Here is a 12,266-nt window from a genome sequence, read left to right as displayed (position 1 = left end):
ATGACCAAAAATTCATAATGACCCTCATGAGTTCTAAATGTCGTTTTCAGAATGTCTTCAATCTTCATTCTGATTTGATGATATCCCGAACGAAGATCCAACTTGGTGAAGTAAATTGATCCATGCAATTCATCCAGTAATTCATCAATAACAGGAATGGGGAACTTATCTTTAATAGTGAGCTTGTTGAGCTCCCTATAATCTGGACACATGCGCCATGATCCATCCTTCTTGTGCACCAATACTACTGGAGCTGAGAAAGAACTTTGACTCGGTTGAATTATACCAGCCTCTAGCATTTCTGCAACCATACGTTCAATTTCACTTTTTTGGACATAGGGATATCTGTACGGCCTGATGTTTGGAGGAACACTTCCTGGAATCAGATGAATAGCATGATCATGATCACGCATAGGTGGGAGACCCTTGGGAGTCTCAAATACCTTGGAATGATTGTCCAGGACTTTTTGGAGATCTGGAGAAATAGATGATTCCAATGTGGAAACATCTAGCGAGCATAATTGTGCAATTACACCTCTTTGCTTATTTTTTAGAAGCTTTGTCATACCATGAGAGCTGATTATCTTTCCTGGTTTCCCTGCAATACCCCTTAATTCAACTTCCTTTCCTTCCATAGAAAATTTGATGAAAAGTTCTTGAAAATTAAAAGCTATTGTACCCAAGGATTGTAGCCATTGGACTCCTAGTACAACATCCGCACCTCCCATTGGAATGGAAAGCATTGGGCTAGTCAATACATATTCTCCCATGGATAGCTTGATATTATGGCACTTTCCAGAGAAATTTATTGTTCCTCCATTTGCAATCATCACTTGACACTCTGGTGCTGGATATAGGAAGCAATTCAATTCTTTTGCTACCCTACAATGAATAAAATTGTGGGTGCTTCCTGAATCAATCAACACTATTACCTTTTTCTTCTTGATTTGTCCTTCTATCTTGATGGTTTGAGGAGTGGTAATTCCCGCCAATGCATTACAAGATATGGTCGTATTTATTTTTTCTTCATCTAGGCTTTGTTCTTGGAGTATATCTTCTTCTTTTGACCTTTCTTGCTCCTTTTCTTCTTCCTCTTCACAATCTATGTAGAATAATTTCTTCTCAGCACACTTATGACCTTTAGTGTATTTGCTATCACAACTGTAACAAAGCCCTTTTGCTCTTTTTTCTTCCAATTTTGTGGTGTCAACCTTATAGGTTGTGGAAGACTAGGGGCAACAACACTTCCGTCTTTATAGTTGTGAGTGGTATGCTTCCTGGTTGCCATAATTTTGCTTTCCATTTTTCTTGCTAACCTGAATGCCTTCTCTAATGAATCAGGTTCCCAAAGGCGAACATCATGTTGGATATTATCCTTTAAAGACCCTATGAACACATCAATCCTATGCTCCTCTGGAATATCTTTTACCCTTATGTTCAATTTTTGGAACTCCTCAATGTGCTCCATTACTGAACCCTTTTGTTTGAGACTTATCAATTGGCTAAAAAAAGTGTTGCTTTTTGTATCTTCATAATGTGCTATCAATTCTTCCGTAAAAATTTCCCAAGTGATAAATTGTTTACGAGAGCAAAGCCATTGATACCATACAAACTGATTTGGTTCCAAATATACAGTTGCCATACGTACCTTTTGTGCGTTTTGCACATTATTGAGATCGAAGAATTGCTCCATCTGTAATATCCATGTGGCGGGATCCTTGCCATCAAACTTCCTCATATCGATTTTTGGAATATGGTGATTCTTCGATCCAACATTAGTGTCTATGGAATCATGATTAACATTTCTTTTGTTCTCATCATGAGTTTCCTTTACTACCTTTTCACCATTAGTGACCCTTTCTTGTAGCAACTTCTTCAATTCTTCCATGTCTGTCTTCAAATCTATCTTCAAATCTGCCATGTCTCTCTTCAAATATGTCTTCGAATCATCCATATTAGCTTCCATGCCCTTTATCTTGGATTCCACACCATTTATCTTAGATTCCACGCCACTTATCTTAGCTTCTGTTAGCTTTTGTGAGCGTGACATTTGTTGCACTTGTTCTTGTAATTTTGATATATCATGTAGCATTTCTTCCTCTTCTTCTTGAGTCATGCTAGAGATTTCAGGCTCCTTACTAGGTGTTTGCATTTTCTTTCCTCGGGGCATCAGTTACTGATAATAATTCTTTACTATTCCCTTTGAATTCCGTTAAACCAAGCTTACACAAAAATTTAAAAAGAAAAAACTACACACCGTTTTTCACTTTATAGAAGCCTGATATTGAATCTGATGTATCTCTGTAATTTCAGATCATCTAGTTTTGAAATTTCTACCTATAGTAGCCTTCTGCGTCCTCTTTCCAATGCCACAAGTCTGAGCCAAATTGGTTCTCCAAGGAAGAGTTATGTGAAATCTCCCACAGTGACTTGCTTTTAGACTGGTTCAGTAGAGAGAACTTGTACGACGTGCCACGAGTCACTGTTTCAACCTTTGAATCTGAAACATATACACGAGAAACTACAGTCCGTCCTCTTTCTGTAGCTTCTTACAAAATCTCAATCCGATCCCCAGAGAGAAAGTTATGACGATTTTCCCTAGGTCACCTATTTTGAATGTAATTCAGGAGTCTGCAAAAAGACCAATTTCCTCAGATCATATCTCCGCAAATATCACGCGCAAAGCTCTGAAATTTAGACCCAAGGTTCAGCGCGATTTCTTCTCAAATGGGTGTTTTTCGTGACTTCTGAAACGTCACATAAAAGAAGTTATAGCGAAAATTCCACGATGACTTGTTTGGAGCAGCGAAACCCTAGAATCCAAAGCTCTGATACCAAATGTTATGAAACCATCTCAAGAAAAGATAGAAAAGATAGATCAACGCCTTAGAATTCAGCCTCTTCGAGGGGGCAACCTCCTTTACATTACATAAATGAACAATTCTTGGATGATACAAATGACAAAACCTCCTTTCTATATATAGGAGTCTAAGGAGTCATAATATAATCCAGCCGACCTAACAATAATAATATATAACCACAAAAATAACAATAGAGGGATTCTATGGGGCACAGAAATAACAATATGGGGGTAATAGGGGCACAAAAATATAAATAAGGGGTATAACGACAATAGTAATGGGGTAATCACTAGTATTATAGGGACCCAACAAGGCATACCAGTACGTAGGCACCCACCTGCTGAAGGCTACAACCTTCTCTCATTCTCCATCTTCTATTGGAAGGGAGCTACAACCCCCTAGCTCTTGTACTAGCTAATCCGTTTACTAGTACGTAGGCACCAGCCTACTGGAGGCTCCAAACTTCACTCATTTTCCAGCTGTTATTGGAAGAGAGCTCCAACCCCCTGGCTCTTGTACTAGGCGATATGTTTTCTAGTACGTAGGTGTCGACATATAGAAGGATACGACCTTCTCTTTTTCTCCAGGGACCACATTTCATAAATTTTCAGACTCGGTGCTCCTGGTACACAAAAATGCACATGAAGGCCATGTTTCATCTAATTTTCATACTAGACCTGTCAACAACATTGAAGCTCAAAGTCATTCACCACTACAAAACAACCACCAAATACATCTGCATTAACCAATCATTTAAACTCAATCATCAATCTCTGAATCACCCACAATTGAATCATTGAAGTCCCATCATCACTGAAGAAAATCACAATCAACCAATCAGTCTGAACATTTAGTATACTGTCATCAAAATGCAGTCACCCGAACATAGAGTAGAACCTAGAATTCTGCAACAGCAGCCAGATCCAACTGCAACCTCAAATATCATATTTCATAATGTATACGGTACTCTGATGAACTGAACCAGTGTGTATATGCACTTTTACCAAATCCAACCATCGTATACATCTGCAAATATTAATTCATAATTTTGCAGCTATTCAAGACTTTAGTTATACCCAGATCATAACATTTACAGAATAACACATGCATCAGTATTCAGATCTAGACTATATATGATCAAACCATATAATGATAATTCATTTCAAGCCTTAAGATCTTAATCTATCATTAGATCTTATACCTCATAAACCGCTAAGGTTCATCCTTGGTTCAGATCAAGAAAAGCACTATAAACCGATAACCTGCATACTAGATCTCACACTTCATCAGATATTCGATACTTGCACATGTTGGCCTAATGATCTTCTCTTCCTTATATAGTTTTAGGCCTTTCTCAATACCATGGATCAAAACCACTTAGGACCAATACCTTGGACCAAATATCTAGGGTCAATACCTTGGACCAAATACCTAGGGTCAATACCTTGGACCAAATACCTTGGACCAATACCATGGATCAAAATACCTTGGACCAAATACCTCAAACCAAAAACTTAATTTTCCAACATAGACACGCTTTTCCTTCTATGATTATGTATACGCTACTTGTGTTCAATGAAACTGTGTGTATATGCAACTTGGTCAAGGTGAACCTGCGTATACCTCTCTTTCTTCATTCTTTGTAGTCTGATTTGTAATTCATTGATGTTGACATGATGCACTGTGATCTTTCATCTGAGTGAGTTGCCATCAAGGACAACACCTGTATCATAATGCCAACAATCTCCCCCTTTGGACTTGATGGCAACAACAACACCAAGTCACTCTCCCCCTTTGACATCAAGGGAAAAGGGTGGACAAAGATAATTTCTCCCTGGTCATGCTCCCCCTGAGTACATGTTGAATTCTCTGGTTGAGCTCCTCCATTGTACATGCTGAGATGCAAAGTCTACAAATATTTCTAAAAGAATAACATGAATCTCAACTAAGTAACTTTGACCTTCCTATCACCAATGACTCATACATATATCAATCTCCCAACCAAGTGGGGATATATCGAATTTATACATGACTGAAATTACATCATCCTTCCCATGCATAGTGGGGTTACAAATTACATCATATGATCAAAAATGACTCATCAAAAGACTACGATGGAAAAAGACAAATTATTACATCATGGGTCTTTATATGACCTTTACATCGAATGATATACATGAAATTTATAATAGAGACCAAATATTTAAACAAGACCATGATAGTCATCAACAACTGTCGTACACCATGTATGATCTTCTCCATAAGCATCTGTCAACAGCATCCAGACCAGTAACTTATATATGTCCATCATTAGTTCCCAAAATATCATCAACCTATGACAAAGTATGTCTGCATATATCAACTCATCCTCTTGATCCCATCAAGATCAACTTGCTTTGTTTCCTTAGTAGAAAGAGCCTTATCATAACCTTCCATGAATCAACTGAGCATATGTCATATCTCCAAGTAGTAGCACAAAATCATTCACATCATATCATATGTATGTGAAAACACCATAGACATCATCTATGATCATAACATCATTATCAAGAACTGCATGATATTTTCACAAGGACCTTCATTATATCATCACTAGGGAACATCCCATATCTGATAAGAATCCACCATGATAATCAACTTTTATGTACTATATGAATCACTAAAAAGTCATTCACAATCATCCATTAATCTGATCTGAAAACCAACTATGTTTTCCAAGCATTATTATGGGCTACTCATAACTGTAAGATAACAAGATGTATCATTTAGCCATATAAGCATCATCATCATTGATTAGGTACCAAAAGAATTTTAAACATAATGCCAACAATGCTTTATTAGAGGCATAGCATGTTCTCCTCCTGCACCTGTTCCACCCGTTCACTGTCAGATCTAATCATTGCAAATATCAGTCAGAGTTATCAAGGTATCATCATTAATAAGATATACATCAATCTCTACAAATCATCAGCAAATTGTAACTATCATCAAATAGAGAAAATAAGTGACTAAACCATATCAGACTCATGTTCCTGAGTCTGTCCCGTTGTTCTTTCCTTAAAATACCATATACGCAACTGTGCAGCTTCTAACTCGCGTATATATGCAACTTGTCCTCATGCTAACTACATATGAGAATTGAAATTCTGAAGTTTCACACTTTCAGCTCCCTCTGAGTCTATTATGTCTGTATACTCTACTATGCCACATATTTTTGACTATACTTCCTTTTTCTTCCATATCTTCGAGTGTGATGATGTTTTCTCCCTTTGGTAAGGTGGCCGAAATTTTCTCATGCATTCCTTTGCTATATGTCCAAACTTGTTACATGCATAACATCTTACATGTTCTATATTCCTTCTATAGCAGTCAATGGCTTTGTGACCAAACATATTGCAAGCAAAACAATATCCCTTAAAGAACTTGGAACGTGATGATCTTTCTGTGTGACGGTCTTGAACCATTCTACTTTTGCATCTAACTACAACATGTCCAAAATTATGACATATAAAATATTCAACATTATTCATTGGAGGAAATAACCGACTATCACTTTCACAGTTAGGAGTAAGAGATTTTCTTTGAAGACTTTCTTTCCTTGGTTGTTAATGGGGTTGATCTCTCATCTCCTTGTTGAGCATTTCAGATTTTTCATTAGAGTTCCTTGCCTCACCTTGTGAGCTAGATTCAACTTCAAAATATTCATGAAAACCAAGACCAGTTTTGATGGTAGGATACCTTTGACTACTAAGAATATTATCAAAATTCTTAGTACTATCTTGAAATCGTAACAGTTTATCCTTTTCTTCTAATTTACCTTTCAAGATATTTACCTCAACTTGATATTCCTCTTCCTTTTCCAGATATTGCTTCTTCAAGATTTCTTCATCCTTTCTTCCTTCTTCCACTTGTAGCCTTAATTTGAGAATCTCATTTTCTTGTTCTTCATCTGCTTGAGGTAGTTCTTCATTCTTCTTATTTTCTAGATCTTCTTTTAGAGAGAGGATCTCAACTTCAAGACTTACATAGTAACTGAATCTATCTTGAAGTCTCTTTATTGTTATACTCTAATCATTTATTTCACTTCTTAATGATGTCACTTCATCCTGCAACTTTTGACATTGATCTTCCTTTTCCTTGTACTGCTTCCTTACTTTGTTTCATTTCTCTAGCTAAGCTTTTAATCTAGTAACTTCTTCTTTGAAGGCACACTCCCTTTTGTTAAATAGATCTTGTTCATCTCTGATTTTATCTGCGAGTATTTTAACTTCTGTCTCTATGTTTCTTTCACAATCGCTTCCAATATCTCCAATATTGCATGAACAAAGAAACATATCACTAGAAGATAAAAAAATTGTACCTGATGCTTCATTTGCTTGTCCATCTTCAATCTGAGGTGATTCAGAATCTGAATACTTGCTTCCACCTAATGACCAATTGTCTATCCTGCTATCACTGTTCCTTTGAGTTGTCTTCTTCTTCTGAGGTGCTTTCTTCTTTAGCTTCTTTCCCATTGTTCTACGGATCCCGTTCAAGCGATCAAGCTTCTACCAAAGGACTTGCGCTGATAATAATTGTTGGAAATAATATTGAGAGGGGGGTGAATAATTGTTAGTCAAGTCAATAATATTTTCATTTCCATATTCTTATTTATATACACTACTTCAATGAAGGTAACCTGGGTGTACACACAATTGTGTTTAAGGCAACCAGCGTATATCCAGAAAGCTTAAGATTCAGTTAATTCATCATATGTTGTTCTTTAATCAGTACTTCATTAACCATATAAATAGTAACCATGTGCAGTAATATCAGAAAAAATCATCACACATAAGAAACACACATGAACACCAAGATTTAAGGTGGAAACACAATGTTGGACAAAAACCACCTGCTACTATCTTCTTTTAATATAAGAAAAACCTATTTACAATCTTGTACTAGTGCAAACTCATACCAATGCACAGGCACCCACCTGCAGAAGGCTACAACCTTCTCTCATTCTCCAACTTCTACTGGAAGGGAGCTACAACCCCCTAGCTCTTGTACTAGCTGATCTATTTACTAGTACATAGGCACCCGCCTACTGAAGGCTCCAACCTTCACTCATTTTCCAGTTGTTAGTGGAAGGGAGCTCCAACCCCCTAGCTCTTGTATTGGGTGATATGTTTACCAGTAAGTAGGCACTGACCTACAAAAGGCTACAACCTTCTATTTTCCTCCAGGAACCACGTTTCATAAATTTTCAGACTCGATGCTCCTGGTACACAACAATACACATGAAGGCCACGTTTCATCTAATTTTCATATTGGACCCATCAACAACATTGAAGCTCAAATTCAATCACCATTACAATACAACCATCAAATACATCTGCATTAACCAATCATTGAAACTCAATCATTAATCTCTGAATCACCCACAACTGAATCATTGAAGTCCCATCATCACTGAAGAAAATCACAATCAACCAATCAATCTGAACATTTAGTATACTATCATCAAAGCACAACCACTAGAACATAGAGCAGAACCCAGAATTCTGCAACAACAACAACATCCAACTGCAACCTCAAATATCATATCTCATAATGTATACACTACTTTGATGAATCGAACAAGCGTGTATATGGGCTTTTACCAAAGCCAACCAGAATATACATCTACAAATATTAATTCATAATTTTGTAGCTATTCCAGACTTTAGTTATACCCAGATCATAACATTTACAGAATAACACATGCGTCAATATTCAGATCTAGACTATACATGATCAAACCATATAATGATAATTCATTTCAAGCCTTAAGATCCTGATCCATCATTAGATCTTATCCCTAATGAACCTCTAACGTTCATCCTTGGTTCAGATCAAGAAAAGCACCATAAACCAATAACCTGCATACTATATCTCACGCTTCATTAGATATTCGATACTTGCTCACCTTGGCCTAATGATCTTCTCCTCCTTATATAGCTTTAGGCCTTTCTCAGTACCATGGATCAAAACCACTTAGGACCAATACTTTATACCAAATACCTAGAGTCAATACCTCAGACCAAATAGCTTGGACCAATACCATGGATCAAAATACCTTGGACCAAATACCATAGACCAAAACCTTAGTTTTCCAACATATACATGCTTTTCCTTCTGTGAAAGTGCATGTGTACATATATGCTACTTCTGTTCAGTGAACCTATGTGTATATGCAACTTGGTCAAAGTGAACCTATGTATACCTCTCTTTCTTCATTCTTTGTAGTTTGATCTGTAATTATTTGTTGTTGACATGCTGCACTATGTTCTTTCATCTGAGTGAGTTTCCATCAAGGACAACACTTATATCATATGCCAATAGTAAGAGATGAATTTATCCTTCTTGTCCTTCTTTGTCCTTATTATCCTTCGTTTGGATTCCCATAAACTGTATTTTTGTGTGTGATATGGAATAATACTTTGTTATTTATATAGTAATCAGCATGCTCGAATGGGTGTTTCTCTTTTCTAGGGATGAATTGGCTTGAGGGAGGACCAACTTGACTAGTTTAGAGCCAAAATTTTGAAATTCTCTCTTTTAAATTTGACATGAAGAACATGTCTTATAATTACATTATACATTTCAAGGGATAAAATATAAATTATGAAGGCTAACCATCATAGTTACAAATTTCAACAATCCTTCCTATCTAAGGAAGTATTCATAATGAATAGAAAGATGTTTTTTTGTTGACAAAATCCTCTAAGAAAAAGTTATAACAAATCATCATTACCATAATCGAGTCAACAAATGTGCCACATGGTAAACCAATAGCATCAAAGAATTACCATAATCAGATCAAATGACTTTGACACATGGTAAATCAACAACATCAATCAGTTATCATCATTCAGGTCAATATCTCAGACCTATGGTATATCCTCACCATAATTCAGGTCAACACTTCATATACATGGTACGTTCTCACCATAATTTTAGTCAATACTTCAAATTGATTGTATATCCTCACCATAATTTGGTTCAGTACTTCAAATACATGGAACATCATTTAGCATAAACAAGTTACCAGAATTTAGGCTGGTACCTAACACATGGAATCTAGGCTAGTCTTGGTTCATTCTCATTCAGGTCAATATACTTGACACATGGTGAATATTCAAATTCCACACTCTCATTGACATATTCAGAGATTGATGCTAAATAAACCTGATGCTCGAAGACCATTATTCCTAATTCGATTCAACACACTAGACACGAGAATAATGTTAGTCCTCTACCAAACCATTCTCCCTGATTCAGGTCAATATACTTGACACAGGGAGAATGTCAGTCCATGATGCTATCTCATCTCCACTCCCTCTCAATGACAGAGGAATTACCAATAAGTCCAAGCTTGTTCCTGAAGTATACAAACTTTGATATGGAAAGCGACTTTGTAATAATATCAACAATTTGATCATCAATAGAAACAAACTAGAGCTTCACTGCTCCCTTCTGCATCATGTCATTAATGAAGTGGTACTTGATCTTGGTGTGCTTCAACTTTTCATGGAAAACTAGATTCCTTTTTAGCTTCACATAGCTTTGATTATCACAATATATCATGGTTGGCTTGAGAACATGATCAAATATTCTCATGAAAAACTTTTGAATCCACACTACTTCATAACTTGCTAAACTGGTTGCAATATATTCTTCTTCAGTAGTATTGAGTGAAACATATGTATGCTTCTTTATCATCCATGAAATCATAGTGGAACCCAAATTGAAGCAACCTTTGGATGTACTCTTTTTGACTTTAGGACTCCCTTCCCAATCTACATCCATATAACCATGCATCTATATATCAGTATTTGAGACATATCTCAAACCATAATCAACTATACCACATAAATATCTCAATACATGCTTTGATGTAATCCAATAATCATGCATTAGTTCCACGTGGAACTGTCTCAGAGTATTCACTACAAAAAAAAATGTTTGACCTAGTATCAACCTAATACACCAGTGAGCCAATCAGCTGTCGATATGTGGATGGATCTACTAAATATGAATCATGCTCTCTCAATTTTCTCAAATTTCTCACCATGGGAGTTTCCATCGATTTATAGTCCATCATCCAAAAATTTCGTAGGATCTTGATAATATATTTTCCTTCACCAAGGAATATGTAACAACCCGAGATTGATTTTCCATGTACATAAAATATGACCAAGGTCAAGGGATATGTATTTTGATTTGAATGGTAGGAAAACATTATAGTGGAAATCACTTGTGGTTTAATAATGGGTATGGAAATTGGAAAGGAAAAGAGGAAATAAATGACCTTTAATTATGAAAATAAAGGAAGATAGGAAGAAAGGAAGGTGAAGAGAAACAAATTTGCATGTAAGGTAAATTAGAGGGAAAATTAAGGAAAATGAAGGAAAATGAAGGAAAGGGAGACATCGACAATAAAAATCCATTAGAGAAAAGATTCACATCTTTTGTATTATTTTTTATTAGTTTAGCATTTGACTCCCTTAAACTCTTGCACACTAGAGTATTCTTGGAGTACTCTAGCATTCACTTGGATTTGGAAGATGACAAACAAGAAAGCAAAGGGAATGGAAAAGAAAGCAAGGAAGCATAAGGAGATGGTTGGATCAACAAAAACATCAGGCTTACCTTGCATGCAAGAGGTTTCATGTGTGATCTCCTTGCTTGTTTTGGATGCATGATATATGCATGTGGTTCCTTGGTTATGTTTATTCATTAACATAGAGATCTTCCTAGATTGAAAATGGTTTCAAGCTTTCCTTGCCATTTCTAGGATAACCATGATGTATTGGTTTCCCCATTTGGTTTCTTGATTGGTTCTCCAGTTTCCTATGGTTTTGGTTGGGACAAATTCTTTTGAGCCCCAAAACAACTTGGGTTCCCTAAAGGCTATCGGTTGAGATGGGAGATATCTAGAGCCCTGTAACCACTTGGGTTCCCTGGAGGATGTGGGTTGAGATACTAGCTCGTGGAGCCCTGGGAAACTTGGGTAAAGGCCAATATAGTTTATTTTAGTGATTTTGGGACTGTGTAGGTGAGATCACTATTCTTGAGGGTTGAGGTGGTTTGGCCTCTAGAAGTCGTGGTTGGTTTTATTTTGGTTTAACCCTTATGATCCCACATTCATTCTTGGAATATGGCATGGGGGTGATTGGTTAAAAGAGTTTTTTTTTCATCCCAATATATAGTTAGGTGGTATGTGGAAGTCCCAAACTTGGTTGGAATTTTCATATGTTAATATGAGCTATTTCATATTGTGATATATGAGCACTTGTACTAGTTATTATGGTTATCTTATGGCTAATTTTTCATATCTTGTATTTTGGTTACATGTTGGCTATATGCATGGTTTTATGATGT

Source organism: Pinus tabuliformis, chromosome J (genome assembly GCF_031772625.1).
Source record: "Pinus tabuliformis cultivar Carrire ecotype Pingquan chromosome J, CPIR1, whole genome shotgun sequence".
NCBI lineage: Eukaryota > Viridiplantae > Streptophyta > Pinopsida > Pinales > Pinaceae > Pinus > Pinus tabuliformis.
Note: the sequence above shows the minus strand (reverse complement) of the source record.